This window comes from Ptychodera flava, chromosome 13 (assembly GCF_041260155.1).
Source record: "Ptychodera flava strain L36383 chromosome 13, AS_Pfla_20210202, whole genome shotgun sequence".
Taxonomy (NCBI): domain Eukaryota; kingdom Metazoa; phylum Hemichordata; class Enteropneusta; family Ptychoderidae; genus Ptychodera; species Ptychodera flava.
Genome location: NC_091940.1, coordinates 40264904 through 40283923, shown reverse-complemented (window position 1 = coordinate 40283923; position 19020 = coordinate 40264904). Strand labels below are relative to the sequence as shown.

General features: G+C 37.9%; 1 long non-coding RNA gene across 2 annotated transcripts in view; it reads left to right on the top strand.

Moving 5' to 3' along the window:
* The window catches only part of LOC139148443 (uncharacterized), a 121996-nt gene that overhangs the window by 33571 nt on the left and 69405 nt on the right, over positions 1-19020 (top strand). The window contains exon 2 of one of the 2 annotated variants that reach the window (XR_011555937.1): positions 2401-2533. This is a non-coding gene — a long non-coding RNA (uncharacterized lncRNA). Of the gene's footprint in view, positions 1-2209; positions 2534-19020 lie in introns of those variants that run through there. The other variant, XR_011555936.1, reaches the window with a different exon arrangement.

Genomic DNA, 19020 nt, shown 5'->3' with positions numbered 1-19020 from the left:
TCGCATACTCTTCTTGGTGTTGAGATTGACAGTACACTAAGTTGGGACACTCATATTGACACCTTATGTAAGAAATTGTCATCTAGAATTGGCGTCTTGCGAAAGCTGCGTGCTTTGACTCCACTTCACGTTCTTCTTATGGTTTATAACGCCACTTTTCTGTCTGTATTTGATTATTGTTGTACTGTATGGGGCAACACAACAAAGACCAATCTTCTAAGAATTTATAAGCTTCAAAAAGAGCTTTGAATCCGCTTTGAATCCTACGGTATGGCCCTAAGATGTAGGCCTATGCGCCTCAATGAAAGACTTACACTTTTACTCAAACTCTCCTCATGGAATCTCTTAACCATTCTCTTTCAAAATCAAGAATAAAAATCAGGGGTCACCGTACAAATTTTGGTACGAGAGCAAAAAAGTACTCCAAGATTTACCGATATTTGAAATGCAAAATGGCCGCCATCCCTGTATTAACTCTATGGAGAGAAGTAATCTTTCGATTTTCTAAAAACTAAGACCGGGAATTTTTTTTTACATCAAGGATTTCAAAATGAACCCCCACAATTGGTAGATCAGAAAAGAATTATAACAGTTTGAGAGTCCAAATAATTGCAAATTTCTATAGTGGAATATGATTAATTAGCAGTCGTTATATAATGATGAATCTTGATGTTGTTTGAAGATATAAACTCGTATTTCTACGCTTTTACTGTAGCCTATAGTGTGTCTGTTGAAAAATACAGTGGTCAGAATATTCATCATTTTTAGCTGATGAACTTCAAGAGCAATGATCGGATATGTGAGATTGGAGGATGACTTACTTTGAAGAGTTAAAAGCGTTGAAAATTTGTTGAAGTCAACAGGCCCAAGGGCAAACTAAAGCGCATCTGTACGTACCACATCAAACAACTCTAAGGGTATAATCCGAATCCAAATTTCTGTACGTAATTTTTTCTAAAATTAATCTGTCTTGGATTTCATAAAATAAGATAATTGCAATGTTACGCTCTAAGAGCTTCAGAATAAGCCCACGAATGTGATAGATCAGAAAAGTATTGTAAACAGATGTGTCCGGACATCTAGATACCCGAAGCGCATTCTTCTTGTACTTTATAGGAAAGGGTGTCGTCGGGACTGCGCATGTGCGGCTTTCTCGTTTATATACGATGCATTCCATATACAATATCTTGATGCATCAGATCAACAAGCTTTGTCATTTAATTTTTACGACGTACATTGTAACAAAACATGTTTAAACTGTCATTAATCGCCATTTACCTTGGATACAGAGTTTACATTGCAATCCAATGACGAGGACTACAACAACAACAATACAGGTGGTACGGTGTTGTATTTCGAATCGGATAAAGTTTATATAAAAGTAAAGAAATATCATGATCAAAATTTGTTGGACACCGTTTGCTATTGTCGACGCTGTGGTCACGACTGTGAACTATATAGATTGCCCAGTAGCGAGGACGGTGTCACTTAAGATAGTATGCGCCTCGAAATCACCGTGCAAATTTTGGTCTAGAGAAACAACTGATTTACTGATACTTGAAATTCTTTTAACTGTATGGGGAAAAGTAAGATTTTTGATTTTCATAAAAATAAAACGGTGAAAGTTTTCCTTACTCTAGGGTTTCAAAATAAATCTCTACAAGTGGTAGGTCAGAAAAAAATGGAAAAGTTTGAGAGTCCAATATCTGCGCATTCTACCTTAATTAAAAAATTCTACCCTGTGTTTCTTTAGTGCACAAAATATTCTCTGAAATAGAGGTGATGTTGAGGCCTAAGTTCTGATAGTTTATAAGTTCATAGGCACCGCGCCTTCAAATATTGCAAATCCATAAGCTGTCTTGTCATCAGTTGTATCAGCAAAATGAAAACGACGTTTGCCTGGCTCAGGTGGAAATAAACAGGCTGCTTGTGGAAGGTAGATGTTAAATGATGGCCAGGCAATTGTTCTGAAGTGTTGCTATATAAATATCATGCCAAATGTAAACATGGGAATAAAATGAAACTGTATTTAGTCGGTTCCTATTGTCAGTGAATATTAAATTGAAAAGCAGCAAAGAAGGAATATGTGGATATAGACCAAAATTACTCTTTCTTGTTTCATCTTTGCCACCCTCTGGTGTTCTCTAAACAGCATAGGATTTTTGTGTATAGTTTACCGTAGAGGGCGCATTTCATTGACTCAGATCATTCAAGATCAAGGACTAAAACGAGGCTCCGAGACGGACGGTGAACACAAACACGAAAAGTTTTAGTTTCGTCTTAGTTTTACCCACGGAAGTATTTATTTATCCGTGGTGTGTTGTTACCGTGTCTTATCGCATTGAATGATGCACACAGCATTTTAAAATGCATCATAACGTGAACTGCATGTTTGAACAGCCCACAGATGACCTTGGCTGAACCCGGCAAGTCAGAGGAGGCTGAGCAGTGTCGATTTGTTATCAAGGATACGCTCGACGGAATCAGTGACCTTGGAAGGCCCGCCTCCCTCTGAGGAACTGCAAAGGACAAGGTAGGAACCATTAGGTTGCAGTAATAATGATATGTTTCAGGGTATCCTAGCTCTGCATGGCAGGGCTGTGTTAGCGGCGTTATACGGCCTATATATTGCCGGTACACACAGCCCTGCAATGCAGTGCTGGTAAGGATATCCCATCTTGTATGAAAGGGGGAGGGGAAGGGGAAGGGGAGGCGAAGGGGGAAGGGTCATGACATGTCTAAGATTACGTATCATTATTTTCCAAACATATCAGGCAGGTTTGACCTTTGATCAAATCATTAAATTATGTCAGACCAAATTTTTAAATTATTTCATTTTGTCCCTGCCATGATATGATACATACAAGCACATGCATTCGACTCAATACAAGCAAGCCGTCACTCAGATGCAACCTTATATTCTCAGTTACTGGTTGCATCACGGCCGGTTTGCTTGCATTTTCGACTCCTTCCGGTTCCCAGACACTTTGCACCAAAACCAGTTCGCACCACGCCACCTTGTCCCATACCATTTCGCACCAAAACCACCTCGCACCAAAACCACCTTGTACCAAAACCATTTCGTCCCAAGAGTCACTTCGCCCAAAAACCACTTCGCCACCAAAATCACTTCATCCCCATACCATTTCGCCCCAATTACAATCCACTGCTTTCCTTACGCTACTGCAGCGCATCAACCTGTAGAGCTGTATAAATATAGCCGACTAATGCTCACGACTATTTCCCCAATAATTGAGCCAGCGGCCACATTTGAGAAACCTACGTTGTGGCTTCTGGATCTGTTGTGCATTGTGTTGATATCCGAGCCTAGCAAACAAGGTGTCCAGCGAACACACACTAAGAGGACACACAGCCTCTTCTCAGGCATACGTTTCTTACCATTTCCGCAAAATATAGCAATTAAAGATGTGGATAAATGCACCTCAATGCTGTGACCCGTGGTGCACGTGTTCAATGTCCAGCCGTATAGCCACTAGCTGAAGTCAATATTGCGTCGTAAACCTGGCATCACATCTGATTGAGGTATGTACCGTATACATTCACAGCTCGGGCAACAGACTATCGTACAGTTGACATTTCAGCACTTTAATATAACTTAATTTAAACTTTGGATACTGTGCAATAAGTAAATATAAATAACACTCATGGCGTTTGAAAATATTTGTCAATATATTTCAATATGTGCTGCCCTTCGGAGTAGGTTTTTTCAGCAATGTCTTCTGAACCTCAGGCACCACTGTAGTTAATAGCGCTTTTAGTGTTCTTTCTACCACACTACAAACGCTATCAACTACCGGTACGTTGGTAACTGTGTTCTGAACTCGGAGGGGGGGGGGTATAATGAGCGTCACCAAGCTCTGAGATGTCTCTATTACTTTATCCACCTAAATTTAGTGAAAGTCAAGCATATTTTCTTCCACCATTTTTTACCCTATCAATTTCTTCCAGGGCTGGTTTGTAAAATAATAGTTCTGTCAACAGAATCACACTCTATTTTACTGGGGTCATACTATGGGGAAGTGCAGTAAGGTACATTCTCCATGGGTACAATAAACTCTTACAAATAAGTGACATTTTGAACGTGTAACATTTCAAAATTTTTGACCTTACAAGGCAAATGGAGGGCTTTTTATACAAAATGAAATGGATGCAATTAGATTAAGTGTGGACGAAGGTCAAATGTGAAGTATAGAGTCTATAGGTTTATTATTTTCCGGTTTCTTAATTGGGTTTGTTTTGATATATGGACTGAAGGTCATTGTATGGACAAGTTTTGTTGTTACACCATACCTCTTATCTTTGTCGATGGTTGGGTGGCTGGTATTGCAAATTTGTGTCATTCATATATAACAATCTGCTGTACAGCACAAAATTGGTATGTTTTTGTTGTTTAAGTGTGTATACGGTGTTTGATACAGCCACAACAATGTATTTTGGAATAACTGGGAAAGGTCTATTAGTGCTTTATGATTTTGTCAATCTTCATTGCTATCTCTTCACTGTTTTCAGCAATTGCATTACTGGTAACTTAATTCAAATTAAGGATTCTCAATTCATTCCTTGTTTACAGGAAATTGATAATTTCCAATACTTCCTTCTCACTTTGTAAAATGTAAGTTGGTGAGTACTATGATTCTTATTGATTTAAACACGGTCCCTCCCCTGTAAAACACAAATTATTTTGGAATATCTTCATTCTTGACACTAATAAATTCATCTATGAAATTACAGATTTTTATTGTCTTGGTTGTATGCTTACATGGATGTGTGTATACCTTGTGTGTCAGTGTGGTGCTCAAACATCCTGAGGCTTTGATGTTATTTAGAATTATATGTATGGATGTCCATCAAGTCACGTGTCGGTTAGGGACCGTGATTATAAGTAGGGTGGCCAAGACATTTTTTTCTCTTGTTTATACACACAGTTTAAATGGATTTTTAGCAAGAATGGGATAAAAGAAGAAAAATAAAAAAAAAATTATGCAAATAGCTGTATCCAATCAAAAGTTATGAATTTTTAAAGCAATAAAAATGCCATTTTTTCGCGGACAATTTTCGGCAAATTTTAAAATTATTTCAATGAATGCCGATTCCTTCAAGTTTGGCAACCCATAATTTTTTATTTACTTCACATGGAATTATTAAACTATGTGTCTTGTGCACAGATTTACCCAATATTACGGAAAAATCAAGATTTGACTGATGCACAGTCTTTGATTTTGAAACTGTGAGTGTTGAAAATTGAAAATATTTTGTCTGACTTAGTCAAAATTGCGGCGGCACCGTACCATCGAAAAATGGATGGATTTTTATGTTTTTATGAATTTTGAATTCACATAACTTAAAAACTAGAGCTCACAATACAATGAAATTTTGTCACAATGTTATTCAATAACACTCAATTCTAACAAATCAATTTAAACTGCCAATTGTCTTTTAATGCAGTTCATTTTCAGCCATGAAATTGTAAGAAATAGCTGTCCCTAACTTCAGCCTCAGGCAGGCTGTCAATGGTGTGTCAGTGTGACTGCCTTCCGCCGCCATCTTGAGTAACACTGTACTGAGGTCTATGAATGAACACGATTTTGTTTTTATGATTCGTACTTGTGCTCGTGGACAGATTTTCGTCATATTTCACAGAAATGTTGGAATGATGTTTAAAAAGAGCATGCTACAAGTTTTATGGCAAAAATATGTATCTAAATGGGAAAAATCTACACCGAATTTACCGTACTCAGTTTACCTCGTGTTTGCTGGCTAAAATTCCCAGAATTTAACAAAAACTCACCACTACATGTAAATGGGATGGTCTGCCACTTCCTGGCCAAGTTTCACAGTTCTATGACAGCGTGCACAGGGCCCGAAAGCAGTTCCGTTGCGAAATAGGTATTGACTGGATTCAGAAATGCGTGCTATGAGCGGCGACCGCTCGAGCGCTGTGGCCGGTCAGTACAAAGTGGCATTTTTGGAGAGGAAAAACATTATTTTTCTATCGTTTTTTCTTCAGTTTTTTAATGAAACCTGCCTCATACATCGATTTTAATTGGAAATATCCATTTTTTCAGTAACTGAGCTACTTATTTTCAGAAAAAAATGGCGTTTAAAATTTCACGAAAATCAAATTTCACTTTCAGTGTGCGTGAGTTGCGTATAATGTCGCAACATTTTAGCTTAACTTTGGCCACCCTATTTAAAGTGTCTATGCACGGTCCCTCCACAAAGAGGGACCGTGGTCTATGACATGCCCCAAACAACATTCTTGAAAAACTTTCCTCCAGGGGGTATTTTGTACCATTACGCATTGTATCGACGTGAAATGTGAAATGTTTCTGCAGAACACCTGTAGGCACCTGGCGAGAGTGTGCCAGCACAACGATGATGTGATCGTGACAAAACTGAGCGACTCGAGGACAAGATTGTGTTGAAAATTTGCAATATTGGTGATGCTGATAACTTAAAACTCCTGTGCTCAAAACTCTATAGCGTGCCTACCAAATGGTCATAGTACGACAAAGGTGCGTTTCAACAGCAGATTTCCTTTTTCGTATTCATGCAGACTGGAACCGTTACTCGGTTGATCTCCGGCATTGTTTCGCTCTGGTTGATTACCTATATGGGCAGTACTACTGCTAATACTTGTCGCTCAGTCATGATGCCGCTAAAATGGACGTTTAGTTTCCATCAGATGCTTGTAAATCAAGCATCTGTTAATGCTGGCGGCATTGTCACTTCAGAAGATACATTTTTTACATGTATATAAATTCATAAAAGGTGAAACAGCTCTGACAAACGTTGGCCTAATTTAATAAGTAGCCATCCAATCACCATGCTGTGCCCAATGTAAATCTCATTCACACCTCTACCTTCGCAATAGCATTGCCGTCGTGTCAATCACTCAAGCAAAGCAAGCTTTGAAAGTGTGAACATCGACTGTAGCCTATACTCATCAATGCAATGCTATGTTACATTGTTTAGTTCAAAAGACGCTGATTTTACGAATAAAGAAACAATGGCCGACGTGAAAAATTCAAGTTGAATGGAGGTACAGTTTCATAAGATATCGGATAGGTTATCGGGCTGGTTTGATACGATATCGGCAAAAATAAAGTATTCTGAAATCCTCTGGGGCCGGAGAACACTAACTGGTATTGTGTCTCAGGAACAAAATAAAGTTGCAGTTGACTAGATAGATGTCAATATCAGTTTCAGCAAATTTCAAAAACTACTTGAAATTGTGCAAGCTTAGCTGGTCACAAACATCTCTACATTTAATGTCCAATCGCCCTTTTTATTCCCATATTTCCCGCATTCATTTGGCAAAATTGTAAATCTACAGATTCTTCACAAGTTGTTGCATCTGGTGATTGGAACTAAAAGCTGGGGACTGGTCAAATGTTTATGAGGTGACAAACTAAAACTTGACAGTGGAAAAATAGTACCGAGTGAGGTAGTTCAGGGTATGGTACAGAATCCCTCGCAATTCACAGTTATTTTCAGGAGAGCTTTAGAGCTTTAGAGGTGTGAAATACTTAGATATAAACCTTCCTGTGAACTTCAGAAAGGCGAAAAAAGTCGAAGGACTTGGCTTTGGGACACACCCACCTACAACTTTTACTTGCTCAGGGAAAGACACTTATTTTTTTATCCAATAGCCCTTCGGGCAAGTGGGGGGTTAAGTTCACTTGCCCGAATGGGAAACCACTTGCCCAGTAAAATTATGTGGTTCGAAAAGCAAAATCATTGATTTTTATTTCACACACTTTATTTGCAATCTTTATCATGTTATTCATCAAACTTCATGATGACTAGTGAAAAATGTCAGTCACTCTCTCACTATTCTCTCCAGACTTCCAAGAGTGCTGGACAGCTCATTAATATTCATCTTCATTAATATTCATGAAAAAAAATATATTTAAATGCTTGTATGTTTACTTTCTTAGGGCTATAATAATGTACAAATAATAACAGCCACTTCCACTGTACCTTCAAGGTATTTTTTCAGTATTTTTATGAGGTGACAAACTAAAACTTGACAGTGGAAAATAGTACCGAGTGAGGTAGTTCAGGGTATGGTACAGAATCCCTCGCAATTCACAGTTATTTTCAAGGAGAGCTTTAGAGCTTTAGAGGTGTGAAATACTTAGATATAAACCTTCCTGTGAACTTCAGAAAGGCGAAAAAGTCGAAGGACTTGGCTTTGGGGACACACCCACCTACAACTTTTACTTGCTCAGGGAAGACACTTATTTTTTTATCCAATAGCCCTTCGGGCAAGTGGGGGGTTAAGTTCACTTGCCCGAATGGGAAAACCACTTGCCCAGTAAAATTATGTGGTTCGAAAAGCAAAATCATTGATTTTTATTTCACACACTTTATTTGCAACCTTTATCATGTTATTCATCAAACTTCATGATGACTAGTGAAAAATGTCAGTCACTCTCTCACTATTCTCTCCAGACTTCCAAGAGTGCTGGACAGCTCATTAATATTCATCTTCATTAATATTCATGAAAAAAAAATATATTTAAATGCTTGTATGTTTACTTTCTTAGGGCTATAATAATGTACAAATAATAACAGCCACTTCCACTGTACCTTCAAGGTATTTTTTCAGTTTTAACTGAACTATACAGAAAGAAAAAATCTTTAGAAGTTATAAAGCCTGTTTTGAAGCTTCTGAAAAATAATGTACTTCTTTGTCATGTTTTTACACTACCTATATCATCCCTCACCAGCATGGCACCATGAAGTTTTCATTACATTGCACTATACATGTTTTTCTGATGACCTAGGTCATTTTTCTAATGCTCATATGCAGATTAAGTAAACTTTTAATCAACAACTTAGGGTGTCAGCGAGTTTACGATGTGATGCATGCTGAATTTCTCGATGTGAAATTCGGTCCGATTGCTTCTTGACAGTCATTTTAGAATGGGAAAATTCACAAATAGAGAGGTTGGTTGCCACGGACAAGTAACTTTTGGCATATTGACCTGAGAAATACGTCAGTGTCCATTGAAAATTCAAAGATTGGACCCGTTGACACCAAGCTTGCTGCTTGTGACCATGCATGCTGTCATCTTTGCATGCAGTCTTTCCACAATGACCCCAGGAATGCCAGTCACTGAACTGAACATTGCACTGTAGAGTATGTTTTAGTAAAAGTACTATTTTTGTGGTAATTTTCGCTACCTAATTTTATTTTTAGCTCCTCAGTTTTATATACTGAGGAGCTATTAGAATTGAAAACTAGAAATGGCGGCGTCAACTTTTACTTCCTTCTGTCAAGACTTCCTTCTGTCAAGATTTGGCCAACTAGCTTCCTAGATCTGCGATTTTTACAACATTAACACAGCAGGGCTTGATGTGGTCATGTTTACATCTTTAATCAGCTACATGCTCTCAGTTACACAACACACCAGGGCCACTCCATGAATGTCAGACAGAGAAACATAAACAAATCACCACACTTTGCAATGTCATGTATCTTTCATTTTTAGCTCACATTTGGTTTTACCAATGTGAGTTAATCGTATAGGCTGAAGTCGATGGCGTCTGTATGTATGTGTGTATGTATGTATGTATGTATGTATGTACAGTATGTCCGTCAACATCAAAAACACGCAAACCGCTGCACGTTTCAGCTTGGTATTTGGTGTGTGGATGCATCCTGGGCTATAGATGGGATTTTGTTCAAATGAAGTCTGCATTGCCAAAATTATGCAAATGAGCTTACAAAATGTGAAAATGGTTAAGAATTAATAACTCAAGAACCGCTTTTTTGATTGCTTTGAAAATTTGCGTGCAAGTACCTTAGATGAACCTTATACAGTTTTATGAATATTGTGAAGATATCCGCAATTTTGTATTTTTGCTGAATTTTTTTGTGATTTTTCTCATTTTCAGTAAAAATTCTTCTTCTCTGAAACCGCCAGCCCAATCGCTCTCAAATTTGGGTTGTCTCTTTGCAAGGGTATTACTCTTCTAATTTGTTGAAATTATGACAAAATTGGGAAAATTACTATTTTTAAGCAATTTTGTCATTTTTGGTCAAAAAATCTTAGACAGTATTTCCTTTTTAAAACCCTTGGACAGACAGCTGTCATATCTGGTACACAGACGTACAGAGATGACAATAGTTGGATATGTGGAAATTGTCTTGAAATATAAAAAATTGTATTTTTAAGACAATATTGTCATTTTTGGTCAAGAAAACTTTATCTCAAAATTACTTGTTTGATAGCTTTGTAATTTGGTATAAAGTCCCTTGTTTGATAGCTTTGTAATTTGGTATAAAGTCCAAAAGATTTTATTAGATAAATTTCTGCTCAAAGTATTGGGAAACCCAAAATTTGTATATTTAGGTACTTTTCTCAGTTTGTGACCTTAAATGACCTACACCAACCCAGGATATGTTGTGAGACAATTTTGAAGGCTGTGAACATAATTTTGTCATATTTGGTACCAATTTGTAGGAAAATTTGATCCAGAAAACAAAGCTGAGGTGATTTTTTTCATTTTGGACCAATTTTTGCAACTTTTCTATGTAAGACATACAAGAACTGATGAGAAATTTGGATCCAGGATAATTCCAGATGTTGTAATCACCGCCCACAGTGGAAGGCATTTCACTATCTGTAACTAACTTAAGTGCTGTTTATATTAGAATGATAACACTCATGGCATTAATTAAAAATCTCCAAGGTTGTAAATGTACTTCCTGTCATTTGGTCTTATGTAATACCAAGGGGTGGAACATTTGATATTCAGGAGGGGTAGGGTCTAGAAGATCAATGATGCAGCATTACTTTTTTACCAGATCCCTTGTGCATTTTTGCCCACTCCCACCTTTTCTTTTTTTATCAAGCCTTCTCTGTTTTTTGTTGTTGACATTTGCGTATTTATTTACGATCTGCTTCTCCCATTGCTATAGAAGTTGATATGCATGTTCCTAAAGATGACCTCCAGTACCTAAGTTGGAGACCTTATTTGCTTTTGTCATTCTTGTTTTTTCTGGTTTAAATATTTCTTGAATGGACCAATTCAAACCGAATGTGAGCACATAGTGTCCTTGACGGTATTTTTATTTGTGATGAACAAGTGAGCGTGAAAGTTCAGGTGGCTTTGGGAATTGAGAGGCTAGACCAGCATCATATAAACTTACATGTTCAAAATACATTTGTAAATGTATTCGTGGAGTTCCTGATTGGACTCAATGGTGCACTGCAAGAATCTTTTCAACATAACGATTCTAATAAAACGTAAAAAAAGACAGTTTGTTACAAGGTATCCTTTACACTGAAACACTTGCAAACACGATTATGATGTGTTCTATTACTTGTAGCTCATTTCATTTATACCATTTAGACAAATTTTTCACTATTATTTGTATTTAAGCTTTAAGGTATTTTTAAAGTTGTAACAGCTCTAGTACTTTCTCTTTCGTTCTGTTTTTAGCTACTGTAGACTATAGTCTATAGAAGCTATTGGGATGGGTATCCGTCTGGCGTCCGTCGTCAGCCTGTATGTATGTATGTATGTATGTATGTATGTCCGTTTGTGAGGCGTCCGTCCACTCAAATATCTTATTTGACTTACATTGTATGTAATTCTTGTACTGTATAAACCCTATCAATTCACCCAGAAAAAAATAATTAATATGATTGTAAATATTGAATTAATTAGGAAATCATCAAAGCCAAAATAATTTTAGTGTAGAATTATCAGAAAGTTCAACTTTTTTGACAGTTCATAGTGAAATGCTTACCATCTTGGAGGATTAAAACATGTAAAGGCAACTTTCCTGAATCCCAACTTTGACATATTCTGAACCATCATTTATTGTGCCCTGTATGTTATGTAAAAGAAATTGCTTAAATAGTTTGTCATGACAGGGTGGTCAAATAAATAAAGTTCTAATTTCCATTTATGGTTGACATGGTAAGGATAAAGTAAAATTACTTTTTGAGGAAAAAAATAGAGTGGTCAATTAAAAGAGTGGTCAAAGTGATAGGGTTTTTATGGTAAAGCTGGGCTGTAAGATTCCTCATGTGCTATTTATAGCAATTATGCAATCTGTGTAAACAGTGCAATGAAAGTGTTACATGATGCTTTTGATGACCTTGAACTTCTTAAGTTTCAAACATTTGTCTCTTCAGTGTGCTTTCTCTGAGTACGTACAGTCTCAACTTATTCAACAGAACTTACTTACAATGTTAATTTGAAAGTTAAAATGTGCTTGGTTAATAGGATGAAAATACTGATAAAAAGATAACCAGCTTAAGATTCTTTATAACCTGACAGATATGCTGTTTTTTTATGATGAAAATCTTGATTTAAGCAAGTCTTGTTTACTTTAATTAGAATGTAATTAACTCTCGTTTATTAGCTACTATAGACTAATATAGTCTATAGAAGCTATTGGGATGGGTATCTGTCCGGCGTGCACTGTCAGTGTGTATGTATGTATATGTATGTATGTACTGGTATGTCTGTTTGTGGGGGTCCGTCCACTCAAATACTTACTGATTTGATATTTGTTGTGTGGATAAAATATATGATTTTAAGAAACTATTTTTATTAATTTTTTGATATTGTTGAAAATATGCAAATTAGTGCCAAAAAAGGCGTTTTTGGTAAAAAATCTTCTTCTTCATAACCACTGGTCAGACAGCTTTGTTATTTGGTATACAGGTCCCTAGGGATAACCCAACTTAGATTTGTTAAAATTGTGATGAAATATGCAAATCTGTATTTTTACGGAATTTTTTTTTCCATTTTTGGTCAGGCCATCCTGAAATGAGCTATCAAAGATATCCACCTTCTTCATCAATACATGTGTCACAAAAGGTTATTCTCTACATAACACAGCAGAGCTCTGTCAACTGTTGAGTCGCTTGTTTTTTCAAAACCGCTGGTCAGACAGCTTTAATATTTGGTTTACAGGTCCCTAGGATGACCTTAGTGAGATAATTTCATACAGTCAGGAAATACTTAATTTTGTATCCATGTCTATTGTAGCTTCAGGGACTTTGGCCCTATGTTTGAGGTATACTGTGATGAGAATGTTCCCTTACAGTATTTCATGATTCGATTCATCTGTAAGAACTAGGATTGCAATGATTAGACCGTTGTAACCAACAGATAACTTATCATTGTGTCCAATTTTCAGGAATTCCCAAAATTGTTTAATACGGATAGTTTTCAAACGGATTCGAACCCACAACATACGGCATCAGTCACCTAGCTGAGAGGCCACAGACAGAACCGCTCGGCTAAATCTCCACTCCCAAAAAACAGTGGTTCAATAGCCGGCTAAGTTGTTACATTTTTCTTACTGAGATATGTAGATTCACTGAGACTGGACAAGCGAAAATTTCAAAACCTTCCTGAACTTTCAAGCTCATTTGTTCATCACGAATAAAAAAGAAAGATACATGACATTGCAAAGTGTAGTGATTTGTTTATGTTTCTCTGTCTGGTGTACAGTGGAGTGGCCCTGGTGTGATGTGTAACTGAGAGGTGTAGCTGATTAAAGATATAAACAAGACCACATCAAGCCCAGCTGTTAATGTCGTAAAAATCGCTGATACACAATACCTTGGCTAATTAAGTTTTGCAGCTTGATCGGATTTCACTCTAACTGGCTGTCAACTTCAATGTGTTTTTGGTACATAGAGAAAACTATGGAGCAAAGTTTTTCGACAAAATGTCACATGACCAGCCACTTCCTGTGTTAATTATGCACATACCTAATTCTGGGCTTAATAATAGAGCTATAGTTCTGATTTTTGGTATGTAGGGATAACTATGGGATATAATTTTTTGACAAAATATCACGTGACCTTGATGACCTTTGAGCTCGATTTTACAAATACTACTGTTGCCTTTCATCTTTTGTGCAGATTTATTTCTCTATTGCGCCTGTGCAGACAGAAAGATGGTAAACATTTTGCAGAATTACTTAACCGTCTCAGAGTTGGCCAATATACACAAGAAGATATAAACCTACTTCAACAAAAGGCTGATGAATTTTCTGGTCAAGCAGATCAATGTGAAAATGCAATTCACTTGTATACTACAAATTTAAATGTTGAAAAACACAATGAAGCAATTTTCACTAGAGTGCTGACGGTGGCTTTCCTGCATTCCAATGCAGTAAATGGCGCTTACTCACTTTACTAGTCACAAGCAGGGCTCCCGATACCCGATCGCCAATTAGCCAAATGCTACAAAAAATCAAAAATGGCTACAAAAATTCCAGTTTGGCGAACGTAGTGGCGATTGATTTTATAGACAGTGCCCCCTCAACATCATCTTCGCTTGCCAAGGTCTCCGCTACGGGCAGCTGGACGCTTCCCGAAATCAGACCTTGGCCGATAGACCACCTAGATCGTGTTTTTTAAAGCGCCACCACATGACTGTATGTGACCAGTAAATAGCCAATCAGATAATCGGTTACTACGAATGTTTTAGTATAGGTCTTTTCCCACTTTTTTTTGGTGTTACATTTACAAGTATTCGTGGTCACTGTTTACATTTCATGCTACTGAAATCTACTGCTGAAATAACTGATGTGTTCAAAACGTCAAAACAAAGGCCCAGCCGCCAGCGCGTCTTACTGCAAGATATTCCCAGCTGTCGCTCAACTTGTAAGGTGAAAACATCAACCCGCCACACTCAAAAGATCGTGGCGCGAAATAGAAATGTTCTGCCCACCGAAGCAAATCTGTTAAACCACTCCTCCAATTTTGACCTCAAAATTCACGATAAACCATTACTCAGACGTTGTTCAGACATTGTGGTCCTGTCAACTGGCGCGACCGGCAGCTATTCTGTTGTTCATATTTTGGGAAAATTGTAAAAATTGTGAGACGATGAACAGGATTTACCCGAACAGAACATCGACACGCCGCGGAGAAACAAATAGAAGCATGGCTCGAAAACATGGACTAGGACTTTGTGAAATATGCAAGAACTGGAAATCAAAGAACTGGATTTTGTTTGGGTGTTGTTCAGAAAAAAAATCGCTTATTCATCACAGTAAGCAATATACTCATCGGTGAATTTCATAGACTACAAGCGTCAGTTTTTTCAAAGTCATCTTCTGCACTATCGCCATATTCGTCGATTTTTTTTCTTTGAGAGATATCTAACGTTTCACACGATACAAAGCGTTGCCATACATTTCGTAACCCACGATCACTGAAATGGAACTTTTCGCCACCTCTCTGAATGACGAGAAAATCGCCCGTAACTTTATCCCCACCACGCAGTAAGATTTCCATGCATGACAATTGTTACGTGCAGAGAAAACGAACAAAAGGGTGAACTCAGCAGTTAACGTTTAAACAAAATTTATTACGAAAAAAAAACTAATTGCTAAGTCAGGGATAGAGTACAAGCTTTAAAAGTGTACAGACTACTTATCTCAGCTGGGACGGCAAAGCTCCAGTCTCAGAGTTGTAACAGTCAGTTGAATGAATGAACAGTCCTTGCAGGCTTGCAGCTGCACAAAGTCCCAGTAACCACAGTATAAATCCAGCGTTGACAGTGAAGGTCTTGAAAAGTCTTGAGAATGACTACTGCTGGAGTTTATAGTAACACACAAGAGACACGATCCCAAAAGTCTGACTGGAAGCTGTGCACGTCCCTTTTATAAAGGCATATAAGAACAATCTAGAACTTTTATTGACATGCTAATTACTGTTCTAAAATTATCTCCCTTACACAACTAATCAACTTTCCAGAACATTCCAAACATGACTAATTGAATTCAAGGTTGTGAGGTCATCAAGGGCAGTGACCTTGAGAATGTTCTAGACTAATTGAACTCAGGTCATGATGAGTGTGGGGGAAATGACCTACATAACACACCCCCTCTTCAAAAAAGAAAATTTTTCAATGAAAAATCTTTCTTTTACAAATGTAATCTTGAAAAGGATTTAAGTACTCAAATTTTGTTTTACTCTAAAGTAAAATTTCTTGAAAGTGAACAACAATAAACTCTAAATACGAGAGAGACAGTCTGCAATTAAATTGTCTCTGCCTTTGATATGTCTAATGTCAAGATTAAACTCCTGTAACATTAAACTCCATCTTAGCAATCTCTGATTTTGCCTTTAAATTTCTGCAGAAAAACAAGAGGGTTGTGATCAATATAAACCACTATTGGCCGATTTGAAGAAGTAACATAAACTTCAAAATGCTGTAAAGCTAATATCAAAGATAAACACTCTTTTTCAATTGTAGAGTAGTTTCTCTGGGATTTGTTAAATTTGCGTGAAAAATAGCAAACAGGATGATCTACACCATGACTATCCTCTTGCAATAAAACAGCACCAGCAGCCGTATCACTAGCATCCACAGCTAATTTGAATGGCAAAGTGAAATCTGGTGCAGACAACACTGGGGCACTTTGCAGTATGGCTTTAAGTGTATCAAATGCCTGTTGGCATTGCTCTGACCAAACAAACTTTACTTTCTTTTTAAGTAAGTTAGTCAAAGGCTCAGTAATTGTGGAGAAATTTGGACAGAATTTTCTGTAGTAACCAGCCATACCGAGAAAGCGCATCAGTTGTTGTTTGCAGTTTGGTATGGGAAAACTTGAAATGGCACTGATTTTGGCATCAACAGGTTTTACCTCACCCTGTCCTACAGTATGTCCGAGGTAAGTTACCCTTGCCCAACCAAACTCAGATTTGGCAAGGTTGACAGTCAACATTGCTTTGCTCAGTCTCTCAAAGAACTTCCGCATGAGCTTGATGTGTTCCTCCCAGGTGTCACTATACAGGACGACGTCGTCAACGTAGGCTGCACACCCGTCTAGCCCGGATATGACGTCGTTGATCATCCGTTGGAACGTTGCCGGAGAGTTCTTCATTCCGAATGGCATCACCTTGTACTGGAACAATCCGTCTGGTGTAACAAAGGCGGATATTTCACGAGCACGATCCGTCAGAGGGACTTGCCAAAATCCCTTCAGTAGGTCAAATTTCGTCACATACTTGGCTTTTCCCACTCGGTCGATGCAGTCATCAATCCTCGGGATTGGGAAAGTGTCTGTCTTTGTTAAAGTGTTGACCTTCCTAAAGTCCGTGCACATACGATAACTGTGGTCTGATTTGGGAACAAGTATGCACGGCGAACTCCAGTTACTTTTACTGGGTTCAATAAAGTCATTGTCCAGCAGGTATTTGACTTCTTCCTGGAGATATTTTGCTTTTGTTGGATTCAGTCTGTATGGATGTTGTTTTACAGGCTTACTGTCCCCAACATCAACGTCGTGATAGATGACGTTTGTCCTCGTTGGAACATCTTGAAACAGGTGTTTATATTCGTGGAGCAGTTCTTTCACCTGTTGTTGTTGTTCTGGCTGGAGGTGTGCCAACTTTGTAGACTCCAGCTTCTCCAGGATTTCTGAGTTCTGAAGCTTGACCGAGCCAGCTTTGAGTTTAGAGTATTTTCACTCAAGTCAGTTTCAGTATCGCTATCTTCATAATGGCTTGAACTGACTGCACTGACAGGCTGAGTTATAGTAGGATTATCCCTATCCAAATATGGCTTAAGCATATTTATGTGACATAGCTGTTTTTGTTTTCGCCTGTCAGGTGTTGTTATGATGTAATTTAAATCACTCAATTTCTTATCAATTAGATATGGCCCAAAGTAACGAGCATGGAGTGGTTTGCCAGGAACCGGAAGTAGAACAAGAACTTTTTGACCTGGTTCAAACTTCCGTTTTGAGGTGTTTTTATCGTATTTGGTTTTCATTGACTGCTGAGATGACTCAAGATTTTCTCTGGCTAATTCACATGCTTTAGAGAGTTTTGTACGAAAATCTGACACATATTGCAAAATATTCAGACAATCATCATCGTCTGATAGGAATTTCTCTTTAACGAGCTTAAGTGGGCCACGGACTGTATGTCCAAATACAAGCTCAAATGGGCTAAAACGAAGAGACTCTTGAATTGACTCTCTAACAGCAAAGAGCAGAAAATGAATTCCTTCATCCCACTGCTTCTCTGTGTCAAAACAGTAGGTCCTAATCATGTTTTTCAAAGTTTGATGAAATCGCTCAAGAGCACCCTGACTTTCTGGATGATAGGCGGATGACCTATACTGTTTAATGCCTAGCTGATCCATTACTAGTTGAAAATACCAGACATAAAGTTGGAGCCTTGATCGGACTGGACACATTTAGGGAGGCCAAATAAAGTGAAAAAATTTGACTAAAGCTCTCACTATAGTCTTTGTCTTTATTTTTCTCAGTGGTATGGCTTCTGGGAACCGAGTTGATGTACACATAATTGTCAGCATGTACTCATTTCCTGATCTTGTTTTTGGTAGGGGCCCAACACAGTCTATTAGTATCCTACTAAATGGTTCTTGAAATGCAGGAATTGGCTGTAAAGGGGCCTTTGGAATGGTCTGATTTGGCTTTCCTACCATTTGACATGTGTGACAGGTTTTACAGAAATGTGCTACATCCTGCCTGAGATTAGGCCAATAAAAGTGACTGAGAATTTTATGATAAGTTTTCCTTACTCCCAAATGACCAGCCCAGGGGGTTTCATGGGCTAGGCGCAATATTTCAGCACGATAGGGCTTTGGAACAACAATTTGATGTTTTATAGCCCAATCGTCATCAACCAAGACATCTGGAGGTCTCCATTTACGCATGAGAATACCAGATTTTGTATAATAGGAAACAGAGCTATCTGAAGTTTTACCTTCATCATCTACCCTGTCAAACAAAGACAAAATATCTGGGTCTTTGTGTTGTTCTGCAATGAGATTTGATCTAGAAAATGTCTGACTTTGGTCAGCAGAAGTTTTACTGGAAGTTTCAAATCCACGAGGGATAACGGAATGATCCGTGTCAAACACCTGACTGAGAAAGGTGTCATTTAAGTCAACGTCTGTGACATTATTTTTGAGAGTATTTTGATTCTCAGAAGTTTTCTTTGACATGGCTCGAGTAATGGCACATGAAGG